The sequence below is a fragment of the Macrobrachium nipponense genome, chromosome 33, assembly GCF_015104395.2.
Source record: "Macrobrachium nipponense isolate FS-2020 chromosome 33, ASM1510439v2, whole genome shotgun sequence".
NCBI lineage: Eukaryota > Metazoa > Arthropoda > Malacostraca > Decapoda > Palaemonidae > Macrobrachium > Macrobrachium nipponense.
Window position 1 is genome coordinate 4,289,237 of NC_087219.1, and position 19,912 is coordinate 4,309,148.

At 44.5% G+C, this 19,912-nt stretch overlaps 1 long non-coding RNA gene across 1 annotated transcript in view; it reads left to right on the forward strand.

Annotated features, from left to right (window-relative positions):
• LOC135202930 (uncharacterized) overlaps positions 1–19,912 on the forward strand; it is a 473,176-nt gene that overhangs the window by 305,326 nt on the left and 147,938 nt on the right. The gene's annotated exons all lie outside the window — the stretch shown is intronic.

The window sequence follows — 19,912 nt, forward strand, 5'->3', positions numbered from 1 at the left end:
TACACAAAGTCCTGAATGCAATATGTAAACTTAGATATCAAGAGTAAAAGAGTTTAAGTATGTTAATTAATTCCTTATTTTAGTTTATAATTCCTTACTGAGTTATATCAAGAGTAAAAAAGTTAATGTATGTTGAATTAATTCCTTACTTTTAGTTTAAAGTTGTCCTGCTTTGTAAAACCCTGGATGCACAAAGTCTTATGTGGCCCCATAGCCTACATCATTCAGGGGTTCTGGAATGTACAAAAAATAATTAGTATGTCAGTAAGTACTCTATGCATAGTAAGTTACATACAGTAATATGCACATACAGTGGTTTAATATCATATATAACATGTATAAAACTTAGTTAATGTATGTTAATTAATTCCTTACCTTTAGTTTAAAGTTGTCGTTTCAATGTAACCCTGGATGCACAAAGTCTTATGTGGCCCCATAGCCTACATCATTCAGGGGGTTCTGGAATGTACAAAAAAATAATTTTTGTCAGTAAGTACTCTATGCATAGTAAGTTACATACAGTAATATGCACCAACAGTGGTTTAATATCAACTGGTATGCATAGTATAAATGATTGGTCTACACCCCCTGTTCAGCAGGGAGTGTACAGTATGTACGTAATTCCATGAGGGACCTTGATCACTTATCCCATGTGAGAGATCTTGGTCACTTTTTTTTAGTATGTACGTATAAAACTTAATGTATGTTTACTACACTATGTATAATTCCTTACCTTTATGTTATGTAGTAACCCTGGACAAAGTTTGTTTATGTGGCCCTCCCCATAGCCTGTATCATGGAGGGGGTCCTGGTTTTTCTGGAATGTACCAAAAAAAGTATCAAAGTTAAGTCATGTATGTATGTTAGTAAGTTACATACAGTAACCATACGTACAGTGGTTTATAACATGTATGTACATAATCAAACTTGGTTGGAAATTCCTGTAAAAAAAAGTTATGTACGTATGTAATATGTACTACTGTATGTAAAAACCTTACTGTTCATACTTTGTTACACTACATGTTACATGTGATACGTATACTTTCCTGAAGGTTTTTTCCATCCAAAAATGGTGCTTCTACTTGTAGTTATCCCTTGATGAAACTTGTAGTAGTAATTTGTTAGTAACAACCTGGAGTTGTGTGAAAAATGTTTGGTTCTGGAAGGAAAAAGTAACAAAATTAGTGTACAAAATATACACTACAGAAAGTTGTGAATGCAATATGTTAATTACTGTAGATATATCAAGAGTACTAAAGAGTTAATGTATGTTAATTAATTCCTTACTTTTGTTTAGTTTGTAAAGTTGTCGTTCAATGTAAACCCTGGATGGACAAAGTCTTATGTGGCCCATAGCCTACATCATTCAGGGGGTTCTGGAATGTACAAAAAATAATTTTGTCAGTAAGTACTCTATGCATAGTAAGTTACATACAGTAATATGCACCATACAGTGGTTTAATATCACATATAACATGTAGTATAAAACTTAATTTAGAAATTCCTTACATAACTTACCAACTTTTAGTGTATCTCAAAGCTGTTACCTAGGTTGTGGGAGAGGATTGGAGGTGGAGGTGTAGAGCATTCATGATAAGGATGCATTCCAAACCTAACTTCAGTGTGCTTTATCACAGATAACAGGCTAGGATGATGGGCAGTCCTGGAATGAAGAATTAATTAAACTTAAAGGACAGTTATGTAACCACTTAGGCTGCACAAAATTTGATTGTCGGTATGCAAACATTAAACACAACTGAGAATTCCTTACCTTCAGCAAAATGAAGACATGTAGGCTATGTAGAGGTCTGGTTTATGTAAGTCACGGGTGCATGCCAGTCTGGGAATGATAATGTAATAGTACATATGATTATATAGTATGTATGTTACATACATAACATGGTTATTACATATGTAATATAAAACATTAATAAAAAAAAAAATGTCCTTACCAAATGCTTAGTGGTTGGCTTGCTTACTGGGATGGCCATATGGTACATGAGAGTGGGTGGCTGGGCTATGGAGTGGGATGGGCAGGTGCTTGGGAGTCTGGAATGATGATAAATATATAAATGATAGTTACTACTACTGTAACTACTGCACATGTTATTACTGTTTGACATATGTAGTGTGTAATACGTATGTTCAATATAAAAAATGAAGAATTCTTTTACCTGAAGGAATGGGAGAGGTGATACTACTCGTATCAACTGATTTGGGCTCTGGAGAGGTGATACTCGTATCAACTGATGAGGAACATCTACATCTGGAAAGAATGATAGGGTACATAAATATATTATAAGGTGGATGTAATTGTAGCATATGTACACTTTTAATAAAATTTCTATTAGCAATTTATAAAACATTTTATACAAATTTGTTAAGGATTCCTTCTTACCTGATGTATAGGGCGAGGCATCAAAACCATGGAAAGGCTCAGGGTCATCTGGGTCACTGTCACTATCAAAGGGGTCTGAAATGAAAAAAAAAAAAAAAATAATAAGGTTATGCAACATCAAACACATTGTACCACTATGTAAGTTAGTGTACGTATGTATGTAGGGTGTAAACAATTTCCAACATGAAAATGAAAGAGAAAATGAAATTGCTTACCTGATTGTACACGTACAGGTGGGCGGGCTGATACAGAGGGTCCAGGTACAGGTATTCTGGAACTGTCACAGGTATAAAAGGGATCTGGAACTGTCACAGGTAGTACAGGGAGATCTGGAACTGTCACAGGTAGTACAGGGGGAGATCTGGAACTGTCACCAGGTATTACAGGGGGGATTCGGAATGTCAACCACTCTGCAAAATAAAAATTACAAATGATGAAAATTTATGAAGTTACAATTTACTCTTACATTTAGTTGTTACATTAAAAAAAAATTAAAATCACATTTTAATATGTACACTATGTAAACACATAAATTAGTTAAAACAGTTCAGAATCCTTACCAGGACTAGGAGTGGGAGGTGGTGGTACTGGAGACTTGTGAAAGAAAGTGTCAAGCCTGGACTGCACACTTCTCTTCGTCTTGCTCCTTCAGGGTCTCCTTGTAGAAAGTCACCAAATCCATGATTCCTCTCTTGATTTTGTCAAACCTAGAAACGTTAGGGTCTTCTTGCCTCAAAGAAGCCAAGGCTCTCTCCAGATGAGTAAAACCCTCTGACAAGCCTTTCACAGTTAATGACCTGGGTTTTTGGCTCTGGTGCCGCCTCCTCTTCCTCAATCATTTGTTGTTCAAGTTCTAGTAAGTCCTCTGCAGGACAATTCCTCTCCATGGGAAGCCAGCAGCTCTGTTACATCATCAGGTTCAAGATCTAGTTTCAGCTCTCTTGCTTAGCCCTACGATCTTCCTCGTCACATCTCGACGTCTTCTGCCTGGTCAAAGCCTTCAAAACTGTGCACAAACTGTGGACACAGTTTCCCTCCAGGCCCCATTTAAAGTGGTCGTCTTCACCTCGTCCCAAGCACTTGCAATGTTCTTCACTGCATCTGCAATGTTGTAGCCCTTCCAGAATTGCCTTCAGTGTCAACTCCTTGTTAGCTTCTATGGCCCTCAAAGCAAAACGTATGGTCTTCTAAGGTAGTAAGCCTTGAAATTAGCTATTACTCCCTGGTCCATTGGCTGTATCAGCGATGTGGTATTGGGTAGGAGGTACACACCTTCACATTAGGATGCATGTCGCTCAAATTTGAAGGGTGACCAGGGGCATTGTCCAGGACTAAGAGGGCTGGGCTTAAAAGGCAGACCCTTCGAAGTCAAATACCGCTCCACTGCTGGCACGAAATGGTCATTGAACCAATCTTCGAAGACCCATTAAGGTAACCCACGCCTTCTTGTTGAGATTTTCCAAATCACAGGGAGTTGACTCTTGAAAATGCCCTTGAAAGCCCTGGGATTCTCGGCCAAATACATCAGCAAGGGCTTCAGTTTCAAATCACCACTTGCATTTGGCCCCAAACAGCAAAGTCAGTCGCTCCTTTCCAGCTTTATGGCCAGGTGCTGACTTCTCCTCCTTGGAAAGGTACGTTCGATTTGGCATTCTTTTCCAAAATAATCCAGTCTCATCCACATTAAAGACTTGGTCAGCCGTGTAACCACCATCCTTAATATCTCAGCCAAACCACCTGGAAAACTTTCTGCTGCTTCGCTATCAGCACTAGCAGCTTCACCTTGCAGCTTCACATTATGCAAATTTGCACGAGCCTTAAAACGGTTAAACCAACCTCTACTCGCAGAAAATTCACCACCAACACTGCCTTCGCCAAACTTTTTCACTACTGCCTCATGCAGCGCTCTAGCCTCTCCTGGATCACACTTAAGCTCACCGGAACACGTCGCTGTTCTGGTCCTCCAGCCAGATCATGAGCAATTTCTCCATTTCAACAATGCTCTGGCTACGTTGCTTCTCGTTTTATCACCGTTGACTTCATCGGTGCAGCATCCTTAACATGCTTCAGAATACGTTCCTTATCCTTCACAATGGTTAACCACCGTGGTCCTGCTCAAGCCTAAAGAACGGCCTATTTCGGTGTTAGTTTCTCCTTCTCCGAACGCTTATCACGTCATATTTGACCTCCCATCGTGATGACCTTCCTCTTCTTGGATGAACTATCATCGGAGGAAGTACTTTGGCGTTTAGGAGCCATTGTAAATTTGCGAAAATGGTGGCAAGGAATTTCAGCAACGTTCTCAGCTCACAACCTAGTGAAATGCAGGCAGGCACGCGATTGAAGTGGCGTCCTTTCGTATTGTTACGCTTGGCGTCCTCGACCGTCCTGAGGTCGTTGTTCGGTCAATTTACCATACAGTTTAATAGCGTTAATTAATTTATGCACCTCCGCTCAAAAACTAGTTTCTGCATATGAGGTATCGTTAAAAAGCATAACAAAAAAAACGTCGTAACCTTGGAATTTGTGTTGTAATCTAACCAGAAAACTTAGTTTTTTTTTAATTATGTACTGGAAACAAGCAATGATTTTTCATTATATTTGCGCTTTTGGACTGTTTTAAACTGCGCATCCCAAGCTAGTGTATTCATTCGCCCGCAAACTAGTTCCGCATATGCGGCGTCACTAAAAAAATTCAAAAAATACGAAAAAAAAGTGTCAAAAATCATCATAACCTCAAAATTTTTGTTGTAATGTAACCAAAAACATATTTTTATTATGTACTGTGCTAAACTATAAAGGATTTTTATCATAGCATGCGTTTTTTAAAAGCGTCGTTAACTCGGAGCGTCGGAAGCGTCAGCGTCGTAACCTCGGAACAAGCGTCGTAACCCAGGACGGAATTTCCATTGAATATTTAAGAAAAAGCGTCGTAACCTCGGAACGTCGTAAGCCGGAACCGTCGTAAGCCGGGGACTGCCTGTACTTCGCTTACGTCTCTGACGTCACGACAGAATTCAAAACTTGCGGCAAACGCGACCGGTAGGTCAGGTGATCTACCCCACCCGCCGCTGGGTGGCAGGTGTATGAACCAATCCCCCTTTCCAGTCATATATTTTCTGTCGCCGATGTCGACTACATCTGTTGTTGATACCTCTCGATTTTGGATTATTACTTGTTTTCGCCCTGGATTGTTTCATCGGATTTTTGGTAAAGTACCTGCTCCTTGGCTTGGCATTTGCGATTTGTGGACCGGTTTTTTATTATTCTTTTGATTATTCTTGGAATTTCATTATGTCTGATTTAGAGATTAAGAAATCAACTATGTTCAGAGTTTGTTCTGTTAGCGATTGTAAGGTGAGGCTACCGAAAGCTGCGGTAGACCCTCACACAGTATGCATGAGGTGTAGGGGGAATGACTGCTCATTTATTAACCCTTGTAATGAATGTGGAAAATTGAATGAAGAAGAATGGAAGGCGCTTTCTTCTTATGTAAGAAAGCTTGAGAAGGACAAGGTTAGGAAAGCTTCATCTAGGAGTTCTAGTAGGTCTCGCGCTAGCGAGTTTGAAGTTGATAACCCTGTTGTAGACGTAGCGCCTTTACCAGTTTCAGCCCCTGCTCCCTCCATCGAACCCGAAGATGCGCCTTCGGAGGTGGACACTATGAGAGCCACTATTCGCAGCATGGAGTTGAAAATTAAAGTGCTAGAAGGTAAGAGTGATAGTGATTTGTGCAGTGATCCCAGTGCAGTGGAGAGTGCGTCTGATTCGTCTCCCTAATGCTTCTAGGCCTAGACCTCTTCCAGACTCCCAGACCCAGTGGGAGGAGCGGAAAGAAAGTCGAAAAGCCGAAGGAAGGTTAGGGAGAATCCCCACCGGTCAGGCGTCCCCTCGGTAGCGCCATGATGTTCGTTCCCCAGGCTACCTTGGATCACAAGCCAAGAGAGAAGTCTTTACGGCAAATGCTTCTCGTCTTTCGCCTTACTCCTTCGCCCAACGCGGTGGTTGGCTCCGGGTCGGAAGCTTCTCGGTTTAGTCGGCCGTCGAAGAGAGCCTGGCAAGCTTCTTCCGCTCTCCCCTCCAGCCCTCAAGTTTTTTCGGAAGATCTTGGATTGGATGTGAAGAAACCGAGGATTTCTTTGGAGTCTCGCTCTCCTAGTAAGGATCGAGCTGCGTCTCCCGTGAAGGACTTTGTTAAATCTCCTACACGTGTTTTGGCTAGTCTGCAGGCGCAGATTACGGCTCTGGCTGACTCATTGATTGTGACTTCTCGTCGTAGGAAGGACGTCTCGCTCCCGGTAAAGAAGTCCAGGCGCTCTTCTCCAGGTTTTCGCTATTCGTCAGTAACCGCCCTCTCTCCAGGTTGGATCGTAGTACGAGGCGCTCTTCAACGGACAGGCGCTCTCCTGCGGACATAGTTTCTCGTCGGACGAGAGCATGCTTCCCGTAAGAGAGCCTCTCCCGACAGGCGCTCGTCTCGAGACAGGATCTCTCCCGCTGGCAGACGCCAGGAGCCTGGTAGGCGTTTTTCTCATGGTAGCCGCTCTCCTTCAGGCTTCCGCTCTCCTGTGACCAGATGCCCTTCGGTAGACAGGCGCTCTTCTCCTGTCAGCCGCCCTTCGGTAGACAGGCGCTCTTCTCCTGTCAGCCGCCCTTCGCTTAGCAGCACCAAGACCTGGTAGGCTCTCTTCTACAAGGCGATCTTCTAACCGATTTTCGCTCTCCTCGAGTTAGGCGCTGGGAATCTGTCAGTAACGCTTCTCATCCCGTAGGAGCCGCTCGTCGCCAGAGATTCGCTCTCCTCGCAATGCAGGCCGCCAAGCAGCCCTGATAAGCGCTTCCCGGCATTCCCGGCAATGCGAAGCGCTCTTCGGCCCAGGCAGCCGCTCATCCTTTAGAAGACCAGGCGCCAAGAGCCTGATAGCGCTTCCCGCATGGCAAGCGCTCTTCGCCAGGCAGCCGCTCTCCTTAGACAGGCGCCAGGAGCCTGATAGACGATTTTCGCCTAGTAGGCGCTCTTCGCCAGATTTTCGCCCTAGCGTTCGTTAGGCGCCAAGAGCCTAGAGTAACGCCCTCATCCGGACAAGAAGGATTTTTTAGGCAGAATCCTCAAACGGAAGTTATGACTTCCCCGGTTAGATGTCAGAGTTCTTCCAGACGTTCTTCCAAGGATGGACTCTCGGCTGAGGACAAGACAGCCTATTCATCGTAAGGATCGTGAAGGATCTTCGGCGGAAAGAAGAACAGGATCCCTCGGAAGAAGAATTCCTAAAGATTCTCCGTCCTTTCCTCATACAAGCGTTTGACGGACCTGTTGCTTCAGGAATTCTGGAGACGCCCTTTCTCCTGTCGCCCCGCCCTCGCCTCTATCGTTATTTTCGACCTCGAAAACTTCGAAGGTTTCATCCTGTGTCAGGATGAAGCCTGCAATCTCTGTGAAGAAGGCGCTGAGAGGTTTTGGTGAGTGGCTTCTTTCGAAGGAAGAGAAAGGGAAGACGGTGTTACTTCTTTCCCTCCTTCCTAAGAGCTAACTGGAAAGCTAGGATTCTGGTATGCAAACGGTCGGGAAGAACCCTTGGGCCATTGTTCTTTCCATCCATTCGGCATGACGGTCGACTTCTCTTCACTGGTGGATTCCTCTCGACGCATCTGCCCTCATGTCTGCTAAGACGAGATGGGGGATGAATGAGCTTGACCACCTGTTGAAGGGAATGTTCCGAGTCCTGGAGGTATTTAACTTCCTAGACTGGTCTTTGGGCGTTTTGGCCAAGAAGACGCAGACCCCGGATTCCATTTCACCTGAGGATCTTATCAGTGTTCTCACGTGTATGGATAAGGCAGTGAGAGATGGATCGAGTGAAGTAGCTTCCCTTTTCGGAGCGGGAGTAACCAAGAAAAGATCTGTTTACTGTTCGTTCCTGACGAAATCAGTATCTCATGCTCAGAGAGCCTCTCTCCTGTATTCTCAGCTCTCTCCTCAACTCTTCCCTAAAAAGATCATTCAGGATGTTTCTTGTGCCCTTTCAGCTAAGGCTACCACATTGGACTATGCTCGCCCAGTTCTACCATGAACGCCTGCACACTTCTTTCCCATGGCTAAAACCAAGAGATAGAACTCCAGTTAGGCAGGAAGCCCTTTCGAGGAGTCCCTCCTGCCAGAGCTTCTTCCTCTAGAGGATCTAGACCCGCTAAACGAGGGAAGACCTTCTCTAGATCCATCAGAGGGAAGAAGTAGTATTCAAGTCCTCAAGTTTTCACGGGTTTAATGAAGAATGTAGCGCAGTGGCTACATTTGGAGGGAGTGAGGCTGTCTCTCTATCTAGACGATTGATCAGAGCAAGCTCACAAGAACGATGTCTGGAGGACCTACAAAAGGCACTGACTTTAGCAAGTTCGTTGGGGCTTCTGGTGAACTTCCAGAAGTCACAATTAATCCCCAGTCAAGAGCTGATATATCTGGGGATTCGGATGGTTTCTCCAGATTTTCGGGCATATCCGTCACCAGAGAGGATTGCTCGTTGCCGAAGAAACTAACGACCTTCCTAGAGAAAGATGCATGCACAGCGAGGGAGTGGATGAGTCTGTTGGGGACACACTCCTCGCTGGAGCAATTCGTTTCTCTAGGAAGGTTGCATCTCAGACCTCTCCAATTCTTCCTTTACCGGAATTGGAGGGGTCTCTCTCTAGATCTGGAATTCTCCTTCATGATATCAAAAGGAATCAAGAAGGACCTTCGTGGTGGGGCATACCCTCGATTTGCAGAAGGTCTGTCTCTGTACATGCCAATCCCGAACCAAGTATTGGAGACGGGTTGGGGTGCGACCCTAGGGTCAAGAGAAGTGTCAGGCACCTGGGAGGGGGAACAGGTGTCCTGGCACATCAACAACAAAGAGTTGATGGCAGTGTGGTTTGCGTTAAAAGCCTTCGAGCCCCACGTCCGAAAAGCTATAGTTCAGGTCAACTCGGACAACACCACAGCCTTGGCTTACATAAGAAAGCAGGGGGGGACACACTCCTTCTCCCTGATACGAAACAGAAAAGGGCAAAGGGCATTGCTGTGTGGTCTCAGGCAAGGAAAGATCGTTCTCCTACCAGGTTCGTACAGGGAGAAAGGAATGTCAGGGCCGATCTCCTGAGCAGGAGGGATCAAGTGCTCCCCTCGGAGTGGACTCTGCACTCAGAAGTTTGCCAAGACCTGTGGAGGTTATGGGGCAGACCTCATATCGACCTATTTGCGACAGCAAAGAACAAAAGGATAGACCTCTACTGCTCCCCGATCTCAGACCCAGGAGCAGTGTCAGTGGATGCTTTCCTTCTAGACTGGAGAGGTCTGGACGTCTATGCCTTTCCTCCATTCAAGATTTTGAGTCAAACACTCAGAAAGTTTGCGGCCTCGGAAGCGACAAGAATGACGCTGGTAGCTCCATTCTGGCCGGCCCAAGATTGGTTCACAGAGGTACTGAATGGCTGGTGGACTTTCCAAGAGCTCTTCCACAAAGAGTAGATCTGCTCAGACAACCCCACTTCGACAGGTATCACAAAAACCTCCCCGCTCTCAATCTGATTGGCTTTCGACTGTCAAAAGTCTTGTCAGAGGCGAAGGGGTTTTGGTTTTCAGCTTAAGGCAGCGAAGGCTATCGCCTCAGCTAGAAGGCCCTCTACCCTTGAGAGTCTACCAGTCGAAGTGGGACGTCTTTCGCCGTTGGTGCAGAAACCAGAAGCTTTCCTCTTCCAGTACCTCTGTGACCCAAATCGCAGATTTCCTGGTTTTTCTCAGGGAAAAATGCGGTCTTGCAGTTTCAACCATCAAAGGATATCGGAGCATGTTAGCAGCTGTGTTTAGGCACAGGAACCTAGATATCTCCAACAACAAAGATCTACATGATCTGCTAAGATCTTTCGAAACTTGCAAGAAACCCTCGACTGAAATTCCGAGCTGGAATCTGGATGTGGTTCTTTCGTTTCCTGAGGTCCTTGAAGTTTGCCCCCACCACCCCAGTCATCTTCTTTCAAGGATCTTACGAAGAAGGCTCTGTTTCTTTTGGCTTTAGCATCTGCCAAGAGAGTTAGCGAGCTTCATGCTCTAGAAGGAAGGGTAGGTTTCAAAGGAGATTCCGTGATTTGTTCCTTCCTTCCTTCTTTTCTAGCTAAGAACGAGAACCCCTCAAATCCTTGGCCAAGGAGTTTGAGGTTCCAGGCTTAGCTCCCCTGGTAGGGGAAGAGCCAGAAAGAACTCTTTGCCCTGTGAGGAGTTTAAGATACTACCTCCAGCGGAAGAAGTCTCTTAAGGGCATAAGGACAGACTTTGGTGCTCTGTAAAGGATCCCAGTAGACCATTGTCTAAAAATTGCTTTGGTCCTTCTTTATTGAAAGCCTCGTGAAGGAAGCACATTTGGCTTGCGGTGAGGATCAGTTAAAGCTTTTGAAAGTCAAGGCTCACGAGGTAAGAGCCATTGCTACGTCCTTGGCTTTCAACAAGAATATGTCACTCCAGAATCTGATGAAAGCAACATTCTGGAGATGCAATTCAGTATTCGCGAACCACTACCTTAGAGACGTCAAGATTACTTACGATAAGTGCTTCGCGTTAGGCCCGTACGTATCGGCGGATTCGGTGCTGGGGCAGGGAGCTGAAGCATATCCTTTGTAAAAAAATTTTCCCTTATTGTTTGTATTGTGTTTTTATGGTTGTTTGAAAGAGGATGCGGGTAGGCATCTCTTTCTATTCGTATTGCTAACATTAGAATGGTTAGGTGATCTGTTTGTGCTAGAGCTCCCTGCATTGGTAGTGGTCAGGCTCTGTCATTTAAGAGGGCAAATCCCATTGACATGATCCGACTTGGATTCTACTGAGTAAGCGGATATCAAATCCCTTCGGTAGACCCAAAGAGTCTTTTCAGCTGTAGGTCACGCCCTCGCTGTAGCTCTTCAGGCTTTGCTGACTAATAGACAGTACCTATGAAGTCTTCAGCCTTATCAGGTAAGAACCAAGGTTTGTTAGTATCCTACAACAGATGTTGTTTCCCCTTTTTCCTTGTTAGCTCTCTCTTTCCCTCCACCAAGGGTGTCAATCAGCTAAGTATATATCTGGCAGGAAAGTTCATGTACAAAAATGATATTGTTATTTTACAATAAAGTTTTGTACATACTTACCTGGCAGATATATACGATTGATGGCCCTCCCAGCCTCCCCTCAAGAGACAGGTGGAAGAGAAAATATGACTGGAAAAGGGGATTGGTACATACACCTGCCACCCAGCGGCGGGTGGGGTAGATCACCTGACCTACCGGTCTCGTTTGCCGCGAGTTTTGAATTCTGTCGTGACGTCAGAGATGTAAGCTAAGTATATATCTGCCAGGCAAATATGTACAAAACTTTATTGTAAAATAACAATATAATTTTTCTTTACGTCCGCGCGGTAACTCTTCCGAAAAAAATCATATGTGCGATTGTGGTAATGTTTGCACCATTTTAAATTAGCCGTTACATAAAGTTTTATATATGAAAATGTGCGCAATTTCATGTAGAATACTACTAAAAATAATTGAAGGTTGTGGCTTCTCTCATTTTTGAAATATTTGCATATAAATCACGATAAATAGAAAAAAAACCACGTTCGGTCAACTTTGACTCTACCGAAATGGTCGAAAAACGCAATTGTAAGCTAAAACTCTTACAGTCTAGTAATATTCAGTTATTTATCTTCATCTTGAAACAAATTCGAAGTCTCTAGCACAATTTTTAGATTTATGGTGAATTAAAAAAAAAAAAAACTTTCCTCCCTTCCGCGCGCGAATTCTCCGCCACAAATCTCCGAAATACGTACGTTCCATTCTCGGAATATTTGCTCCGTTTCATATTAGGCATTTCATAGAGTTTTATATATGAAAATGTGCGCAATTTCATGTAGAATAAAACGAAAAATATTTGAAGGTTGTAGCTTTTCTTATTTCAGAAATAATTGCATATAAATAATTATATATAAAAAATTCGACATGCGGTCAACTTTAACTCATCAGATATAGTCGAAAACTGCATTTATAAGCTAATATTCTTACAGTATAGTAATATTCAATCATTTGTCTTCATTTTGAAAAAAATTGGAAGTCTCTAGGACAATATTTAGATTTATGGTGAATTTTTGAAAAAAATATTTGTTTACGTCCGTGCGTTACGAATTCATGCATTATTTTGTGATAATATTTTCTGTGTTGCTTTTATCGTTTTACAATGTGTTATATACCAAAATGATCGCAATTTAGTGTAAATTACAACGAAAAAAAAAGTAACTTGTTACCTTTAACCGTTTCGCACACAGCTCGATTTTTGCACTATCATATATCGCATTATTTATATATGATAATTTTTTTCATTTCTGATGGTTGCATACTAAACTTCAGCCAATGACAAAAAAATGAGCCAAAAATGAACTCTTAATCTTGAAAACTAAGCGCGCTGTGATTTTTTGAAAAAAATATTTTTTCCGCTTCCGCGCTCACTCTGAAACACCTCCGGCACACGGGAGACATTTTTTTTTTTTACCGCTTCGGCGTTTAAGGGTTAATGTATACCGTAGCGGCTTCTGAGTTAAGCTAAGGCTAACCTCTTCTTTACCGGCACGCTTAAAAAGCTTAGATTGCATTGCTACCGAACCGAACATGTTACGTATGTAACTGGTTTCACTACCAAATCTTACACACAAACATTGACGTATTACAGTACGACATAAAAGATTCTTCTTAATTTCTTAATTACTACGCACTTAATATGGCATAGTGGCTTCTCTGATATAAGCTATGACTAACTTCTTCTTTACCGGCAAGCTTAACAAAGCTTAAAGATTGCATTCGCTACCGAACCGCACATGTAACCTACGTACGTAACATTGCCTTCACTCCAAACCTAACACTTAAATACGTATTGCATTTGCTACTGAAACACGCGCCTCAAGTGTGAGCATGGTTTTAGAATATGTCTACGCTTGAAAAAAAATCAAGCAAGGGTGCTTGATTAAATCTGTTTTTCGCTCATCACTTTCATGCAGAGGAGAGGATAGACGAAACTTAAGGTTTATTTTGGAGTTGGAAATGACGGAAACATTTTGAAGAAGGAAAACGCGAGATGCCATGTAAACACTTTTCCATTATTTCAGAGATTAACAATAGCAAAAGGTTTTGATTGATAGCCAGTAGTAATGTTGGGACTCATGATGAATCAAAAGGTAACTGCGTATAGAGTTGATACCACCGAAAAAGCAAACGAAATGCGCGCAAGGTGTACAAGACACGACACATGTTTGAATGTTTGTATACATTAGTTGCGGACTTTAAACAATGCTGAGTGGCGTTACCAGTGTTACCAACCGTTTTGCTAAATTATGCTAGTTGGTCCAAACAAGAATTTATGCCAAATATGGTGCAATTTTGTGCCAGAATTATGCTATTAATCTATCATTGTCTCATTTCTCTAATACATTTGAGCTAAAACAACGAGGTAATGGAAATTTAAAACATTTATATATTAGGTGAAATGGAAAAAAAAAAAAAAAAAAATACCACAAGTGACCGAACATGACAATATTATAACTAATAATTTGATGATCTTTACATGTTAGGAAACTTGTAATAAAACACCATTTTTGTACATGAAAACTTACCCAGCAGATATATACTTAGCTATAGACTCGGTCGTCCCGACAGAATTTCAAAACTCGCGGCACACGCGACAGGTAGGTCAGGTGATCCACCATTCCCGCCGCTGGGTGGCGGGGCCTGGAACCATTCCCGTTTTCTAAGCCATAATTTCTCTGTCGGTTGAACGGACAACACCTATTGTTCGTTCCTCCATCTTGGATTTCTACTCGTTTGCTGAGAATTTGGATTGGTTTTTTGGTGACGTATTCTGTTTTTTCTCTGGCTTGGCATACGCTTATTGTGGACTGCTTTTCGACTTTGGTTTTGACTATTCTTTCACGATGTCTGATGCTAAGGCTTCACCTATGTTTAGAGTTTGTAGTAGGGAAGGTTGCAAGGTAAGGCTGCCAAAATCGGCAGTAGATCCTCATAGTATTTGCGCTAAATGCAGAGAGAATGAATGTTCTTTTAATAATACCTGTGTTGAGTGCGAGAACCTTACAGAGCTTGAATGGAAGGAGTTATCTTCATATGTTAGGAAGCTTGAGAGAGATAGAGTAAGAAAGGCTTCAGCTAGGTCATCTAGTAGATCTTGTTCTCTAGAACAAGAAGTTAACTCTCCTACTAACGATTTTCCCTTAGCCTCAGCTGCTTCTCCCTGTTCTGAATCCAAAGATTCTTCTTCAGAGAGGGAAAATGTAAAAGCTTCCATCAAGAAACTTCAAGCTCAGTTACGAGCTCTAAATGAAGGTTTAGATTGTGTGATAGTGATTTGTGCAGTGTCCCCAGTGCAGTGGAGGGGGCGTCTGACCGTTCCTCATTGCTCCTAGCCTAGACCGCTTCCAAACTCCCCCAGGACCAGGGGAGGCGGGAATGTCGAAAGCCGCAGGGAGGATGCAGAACATCCCCAACGGTCAGGCGTCCCTTCGGCAGATCCTGTTGTAAAGTCCCAGGCTGCCATCGGATTCCGCCGCAGAAAAGGCGTCCTAAGGGAGTGTTTTTCGGCCTCAGACTCTTCCTCTCCTAAACGAGGATGGAGTTCGGCCTCTCTTTTCGCGTCCCTTTGAAGAGAGCCTGGAAGGCGCCTAAAGGAGACGCGGCTGATTCCAGCCCAGAGCGTTTTCCCGAGAATTGGCCTTCGGTACCTAAGAAGACGAGACAAGAGGAGCCCTCTCTTCAGGATCCTACGAAGAAGTTTTTGATTAATCTGCAAGAGCAGTTAGCTTCTTTAGTAGGCTCCTTTGCTAAGGACTCGACAAGGAGGAAAGATGTTTCGCTCCCTGTTAAGAGTTCCGCTAAGCGCCCCTCTTCGTATAGGAGAGAACCCTCACAATCTCCAGGGCATTTATCGTCTTCGTCGAGAGACTCGTCCGATAGGAGTTGTTCTCCTGAGAGGAGAGTTCTTTCGCCCTATAGGCTTTCTTCTCCAAAGTGCCCTATGACGGGTAAGGCTTTTAATCATGGTAGACAGGAAGATCGTAGCCTCTCTCCTATGAGACGCCGCGAATCGAGCAGAAGTCTCGATCGGTTTAGGTTCAAGGAACCGGAAGATAGACAAAACCGATTTAAGTATCAGGATCCTTTGGGTCTGCAGGACCAGGAGCCAGGCAGGCGCAAAGAGGCAGCGAGACGCAAGAAAGGGCGTCAAGAGCCTCTCAGACCACAGGATTCAGGACGTCAGGAGTCTGCTAGAAGGCAGGAGTCAGGGCGCCAGGAGTCAGGGCGCCAGGAGTCAGGGCGCCAGGAGTCCAGGGCGCCAGGAGTTCAGGGGCGCCAGGAGGCAGGACGCCAGGAGGCAGGACGCCAGGAGTACGTTAGGCGTCAAGAGTTAGGGCGCCAAGAGCCTGTTAAGCGTCAGGAATCAGGACGCGGGGATCTTTTCAAGCGCCCTGAATCAGGGCGCCAGGAGCCTTTCAAGCGCCGCGAGCCTGGCGAACCGCAAGGGCCTAGACAACAAGAGTCTAGTAGGCGCAAGAGTGTTTCGGACAGACAGGAGCCTCACTCTTCGTATAGAAGTTCGAACGTTCAGCGCTCCCCTTCTCGGGAAAGGAGTTCTTCTCCCGGGAAGAGCCCGATCACTCCCAAACGGTCTCCTTCGGTGGATCCGTTGGAACAGGTATCGGAAGAGGAGGAGCCCGTAGATGTAGCAGTTTCTGACTACAAGAGGCTTTCCCTTTTGCTGCTAAAGGAGTTCGGAAACTCCCTTCATCCTGCTGACCCTCCTTCTCCAGGATCTTTGATGTCGAGCACAAAAGCTCACAAGTCGTCTTCCTTCGTCAAGATGCGCCCTGCTCTTTGTATGAAAAAGGCCTTAAAGACCTTTTCAGAGTGGTTGACTTCCAGAAGGGAAGCGGGCAAAACAGTTTTTTCCTGCCCTCCTTCCAAGTTAACAGGTAAACCAGGAAGGTGGTACGAGACCAAGGAACCTATGGGGTTAGGCCTCCCTTCATCCGCAGATGCGGATTTCGCTTCCTTAGTGGACTCTTCCAGGGAAGGAAGTCTTTGCTTTCTGCTAAAGCAACATGGGGCCATGTGTGAGCTGACCACCTTCTAAAGGGCCTCTTTAAGACCCTGGAAGTCTTCAACTTCATGGACTGGGCTTTGGGAGCGTTAGCTAAGAGAGCTCAGGACACTGACTTTGTCTCCATGGAGGAACTTTTTAAAGCGTCCTGGCTTGCTTGGACAGAGCGGTTATGGACGGTTCTGTAGAACGTTTGCCTCTCTTTTGTCGGAACGGGAGTCTTAAAGAAGAGATCGGTCTTTAGCTCTTTTCTAGCAAAAGCCGTATCACCTTTACAAAGAACATCTCTTCTTTTTGCACCGTTGTCCCCGCATCTGTTTCCACAGGAGACTGTTAAAGAGGTTGCTAAATCTCTTACGGAGAAGGCAACTCAGGATCTCCTCACTCACTCGCCAAGAAGTTTAGGCTGGCCGTGCCTATCGAGAAAAAAGAGAGACCCTCTTTTTGTTTCACAGCCCTTTCGAGGTGCCTCCTCTTCTAGGACCCCTCTTAGGTCGCAGACCAGATAGAAGGAGTAGACCATCTAGAAGGTCCTTCGGGAAGTCTAGATGAGCAGGAGTCCTCCAGAACGAAAGTAGGCGCCAGACTACTCCATTTTACAAAAGTCTGGGCGCAGAAGGGAGCGGACTCTTGGTCCCTCTCGATCCTGAAAAAAGGATACTTGATCCCCTTCATGGGAAAATCCTCCCTTGGACGACAACTCCAAGGAGTTACTGCAAAGATCTCGGATCCGGTCCGAAAGCTGCTATTGTGCAAGCGTGGAAAACCAGATGATTTTCCAAAGGAAGCGGTAGAACTGGTTCAAGATCTCCAGTCTCCAGGATTTTACAATCGGCTATTCCTGTACCGAAAGCATCGGGGGGATGGAGACCGGTTTTTCTAGACGTCAGTGCCCTGAATTTCTTTATCTTGAGAAGAAATTTTCGATGGAGACGTCTTCCTCTGTTCTGTCTGCTCTTCGTCCAGGGGACTGGATGGTGTCCCTGGACCTTCAGGATGCGTATTTTCCCTGTGCCAATTCATCCGGCAGCAAGGAAATATCTGAGATTCATGTTCCAAGGGAAAGTATTCCAGTTCCGAGCGATGTGTTTCGGACTTTCGACTGCCCCTCAAGTCTTCACGGACATCATGAAGAATGTAGCTTATTGGCTACATCTGGAAGGATCAGGATCTCTTTATATCTGGACGATTGGCTAATAAGAGCCCAATCGGAGAAAAAATGTCTGGAGGACCTTTATTCACTCTAAATTTGACAAAGTCCCTAGACTTTTAGTCAATCGCGAGAAATTCATGCTGACTCCCCAGCAGAGTATTGTCTATCTGGGGATTCAGATGGATTCTCAGATTTTCTAGCGTATCCTTCGCAGCGAAAGGAGAGAACGCTGCTTAGAAAAGGTGGCAGTCTTCTTAAGGAAAGAACATTGTTCCGCGACGGGAATGGATGAGCTACTGGGGACCCTCTCCTCGATGGAACAGTTCGTTTCCTTAGGAAGACTACACCTACGACCCCTTCAATTTTTATCTGAAGGAGAAATGGGATTGGAAGTCCAACAATCTGGGAGAAACATTTCCAATCTGGAAAGGGATCAAGGAGAATATCCGCTGGTGGCTAGATCCACAGAAACTAAGCAAGGGAATCTCCCTTCGCTTACAGAACCCTCGCCTAGCGTTATTTGCAGACGCCTCAGATTCAGGGTGGGGAGCGACCCTAGGTTCGGAAGAAGTGTCAGGCACTTGGGAAGGAGAGCAAGTGTCCTGGCACATAAACAAAAAAGAACTAACAGCCATTCATCTAGCTTTAGTTCATTTCGAGGAACAGGTCTCAGGTTCTGGGGATTCAGATTCACCGGACAACACAACAGCTCGCTTATATAAAGAAACAAGGGGGGACGCATTCCTTTTCCACGTACGAATCAGCAAAGACCTGCTGATTTGGCGCTCAGGAAGGAAGATCTCTCTTCTCACAAGGTTTGTGCAGGGAGAGAAAAATGTCCGGGACGATCTGTTGAGCAGAAAAGAACAAGTCCTACCCACGGAATGGACTCTCAATCCTCAGATTTGCAGCAAAACTATGGCATCTATGGGGAAGGCCCAATATAGACCTGTTCGCGACCAACAGGAATCACAGATTAGAGAACTATTGCTCCCCGATCTCGGATCCACAGCAGTAGCAGTAGACTGCTTTCTGCTAGATTGGACGGGCTTGGACGCATACGCCTTCCCTCCTTTCAAGATAGTAGGGGAAGTATTGAGGAAGTTCGCTTGCTCGGAAGGAACAAGAATGACCCTCATCGCTCCCTTCGGGCCAGCTCTCGATTGGTTCACAGAGGTGCTGGAGTGGTTAGGTGAGATTTTTCCAAGATCGCTTCCACTGAGGAACGATCTTCTCAAACAACCCCACTTCGACAGGTTTCACAAAAAACCTCCCCGCTCTAAGTCTGACCGCCTTCATACTGTCGAAGGACTTGTCAGAGCAAGGGGCTTTTCACGAGAAGTTGGCGAAGGCTATGGCAAGAGCCAGAAGAGTCTCCACTCTAAGTATATACAGTCGAAGTGGGAGTTGTTTAGAGAATGGGGGTGTTAAGGGGAAGAAAATATCCTCTTCCAGTACCTCTGTAACTGAAATTGCAGATTTTCTCCATATTGAGAAAAGACTGTAACCTGGCAGTATCAACAGTGAAGGGCGGGTTACAGAAGTATGCTGGACCTCAGTCTTTCGACATAGAGGAATAGATCTGACCAATAATAAAGATCTACATGACCTTATAAGGTCTTTCGAAACCACGAAAGACCATGTAATCCAGAAACCTAGCTGGAACTTGGATGTGGTCCTCAAGTTCCTAATGTCGGAAAAATTCGTACCGTCTCACGCAGCTTCTTTAGAGACTTAACGAGAAAGTCATTATTCCTCTTTGCGATTAGCAACAGCTAAGAGAATTAGCGAGTTGCAAGCTTTGGAAGGTAAAGTGGGTGGGTTTTAAGAAGGATTCAGCGATTTGCTCCTTTAAACCATTTTTTCTAGCAAAAAATGAAAATCCCTCAAAGCCTTGGCCAAGAGCTTTGAGATAAGAGGACTATCTTCATAACAGGAAGAGAACTAGAAAGGACTTTGTGTCCAGTCAGGGCACTCAAGTTCTACCTGGAGAAGAAAAAGTTGCTGGGAGGTACAGAAGAAAGTCTTTGGTGCTCTGTAAGAGATCCGAAAAGATCGATTTCTAAGAACGCCCTTACATTCTTCATAAAGGATGTAATAAGGGAAGCTCACCTTAAGTGCGATGAAGAGCACCTCAAGGTTCTCAGAGTAAGAGCTCATGAAGTGAGAGCCATAGCTACGTCAATGGCATTTCACAAAACATGGT